The sequence below is a fragment of the Mustela erminea genome, chromosome 10, assembly GCF_009829155.1.
Source record: "Mustela erminea isolate mMusErm1 chromosome 10, mMusErm1.Pri, whole genome shotgun sequence".
NCBI classification, from domain to species: domain Eukaryota; kingdom Metazoa; phylum Chordata; class Mammalia; order Carnivora; family Mustelidae; genus Mustela; species Mustela erminea.
Genome location: NC_045623.1, coordinates 67841589 through 67844502, shown reverse-complemented (window position 1 = coordinate 67844502; position 2914 = coordinate 67841589). Strand labels below are relative to the sequence as shown.

At 47.7% G+C, this 2914-nt stretch overlaps 1 pseudogene; it reads left to right on the top strand.

The window, feature by feature from the left end:
- Positions 1-233: 233 nt before the first annotated feature.
- LOC116568207 lies at positions 234-543 on the top strand (annotated as a pseudogene).
- The last annotated feature ends 2371 nt before the right edge of the window (positions 544-2914 follow it).

Genomic DNA, 2914 nt, shown 5'->3' with positions numbered 1-2914 from the left:
GGCTCCCCGCTGAGCAAGGAGCCCGATGAGGGGCTCGATCTCAGGACTCTGAGATCATGACCTGAGCTGAAGGCAGCGGCTTAACCCACTGAGCCACCCAGGCGCCGGGGACACGGCCTTAATAGGCCTCCAGACCCTGCCACACCCGCAGCGAGCCCGAGAGAGCCTGACTTGATAGAGCCTGACTTGTTGCTGCCTAAGCTGCTGCGCTCCGCCCTGGTTTACCAATGAAAATGCAGGAAATCTCTTTGGCTAACATGGATACTAACCAGCTAGAGGCCAATTGCTCCTACACCTAACACAGGATTCTTGTTTGGGCTTCTGCGCCCAGGTGCACGGGGCAGTCGACTGTGGCTACTTCTACCTGCAGTTCACAGAAACTGGTAGTGTGAAGGATTTGGGCATTCAGCCAGTGAAAGATGGAGGGGCTGGTGGCTCCTATTTTGCTCCCTTCCTGGAGCATCTGGGAATGGGTCTGATGAGCAGTTATAATGCTCACTTCCAGAATTCCAGCAGCTGCAACATAAGAGTGTCAGAAGGTGACCAGGACAATAATATACACTGGCTTTGTGGTCTGGAGAAGTTAGGTATATAGGTAGAAGAAAAAAAAAAATCAAACAAAACTCCCAATGCCTGGGGAACCTGGGTGGCTCAGTGGGTTAAGCATTTTGCCTTCGACTCAGGTCATGAGCTCAGGGTCCTAGAATCGAGCCCTGCATCGGGCTCTCTGCTTGGCAGGGAGCCTGTTTTCCCCCTCTCTCTGCCTGCTGCTCTACTTGTAATCTCTCTCTCTGTCAAATAAATAAATAAAATCTTAAAAAAAAAAAAAAGTCCCAATTCCCACTGAAGATCCTAGCCTTTTTTTTTTTTTTTAAAGATTTTATTTATTTATTTGAGAGAGATAGAGTGCAAGAGAACATGAGCAGGGGGAGAAGCAGAGAGAGAGAAGGAGAAGCAGACTCCCCACTGAACAGGGAGCCTGATGTTGGGCTCCATCCCCCGGACTCCAGGATCATGACCTCAGCCGAAGGCACTTAACCAACTGAGCCACCCAGGTGCCCGGATCCTAGCCTTTAAAAACCCAAAGTGGAAAATTTAGGAATTAGGATCCTGTTATGTCACCTGAAATCAGTTTTGAAACCTTGGGCAGGAGGAGCCATGCATCCTGTGTACTATACCATGCAGGTTGATCTCTACACCAGGAAGTACTCAAGGTCCTACCCTGCAACCCTCCCCCCACGCTCCCCACCATCCCCCACCCCACCACCCATCCACCCACCCCATCCACCCCCATCACTGTCCCCAGTGCACAGACAAGCAGCTGTGTGCCCAGGAATCCTTTGGTTCTTCAGCCTTTCTGGCTGCCTGATATCAAGGGCTTTCTGGATAACTGACAGTTTGAACATAGCTAGCTGATGGTCAGGCCTTAATCACTGGTCCTCAGTGGGACTGCTCCTCTGATGTCTGAGCCTCTGAATGAGACTTCTCCAAGACAAATGAAAGTCAGGTATAAGATATGGATATTAATAGTCACAATTCGGGAAAACAAAGAAAAAAAATTACAACTGAATCTGGTAAGGGAAGCTCTGTGATCTTGGCCCCAACAAGAAGAAAAGGTCAAAGCTACCAGTTTCCCAAAGGTCCAGCAGTTACAGCTCATGGACTTGGAGACAAGGCCTAACTTTTACTAAATAAAACCCTTTGTCTTGCCTTCCACCCTGTGGCATAGGCTTCATAAATGGACAACCTGGTTATCTAGGCAGGCTGAGGATTTATTTATGATCCCTTGAGAGGAGACAGGGGCCTCTGCAATTATGCACAAACCTCTTAAACTTCAAGACTCACATCTGGATATATGATGGTGGAACAGCAGTTTGGTGGGGCAATCATTTTCCTACTCTGAGTTACTATTTACCTTGCCAGTCCACGTGTCTGACTTGGTCCTTATGCCAGGTCAATACTTGCCTCTCATGCCAGGGGCGGGCCCCGAATTATAGAAGAGCATAATGGCTGTGCAGGAGACTGTGATTTTGAAAGCTGAACCCAGAGGGGACCTGTCTCCGCCGCCCTCAATGTTAATGGGTTAATACTAGGAGCCAAAGAGCAAGACTGGGCCATCTGTCATTTGACTACATTTGACTACTATTGAATGCCACCATTCCTTGGGTTGGGCAGTCAAAGCTCTGTGATGGTGAACATCTAGAATGTCACGACCTCCGGCCCCTCATGAGGGGGGCAACCCCTTCCAGTCAGTCCCTTTTGGATATTCTTAACAAGATCTGTCCTTTAGGGTTTTTTTTTTGTTTTGAAAACTTTTTATTTACTTATTTATTTGTGAGAGAGTGAGCACACACAAGCAGGAGGAGAGGCAGGAAGAGGGAAATGGAGAAGCAGACCGCCCACTGAGCAGGCAGCCTGGTGCGGGACTCTATCCCAGGACCCTGGGATCATGACTTGAGCTGAAGTCAAATGCTTAATGGACTAAGCCACCCAGGCTCCCCAAATTTTTCTTTTTTTTTTCCTTCTTTCTTTCTTTCTTTTTTTTTTTCCTTGTTCTTTTAGGAGATCCAGAGAAGAATCTTTCTGGTGGGTTCCTCTGTTGGGATTAAGATGGAGGAGAGAACATAATTTTTTGTGTATGAAAAACAATGTCATGCCTAAGCATTTTCCTATAGGACTGCCTTACTAGAAGCCTTCCTACTGTGTCTTACTTTGTAAGGAGTTACCTCTTCCCATCTCCACCTGGATACTGCCTCTTAGGACCTAAGCAGAAGACCAGTAAAGGCTAACTGACACACGCCGGGATGGAGTGGGTCCTGATCTATTCTCTCTAACCCTTGCTCTTCATATATCCTTCCCTATCCCAGAAGGAACTGTTTGGACTATATGGACTGATTTGTTAAGGGAACCATAG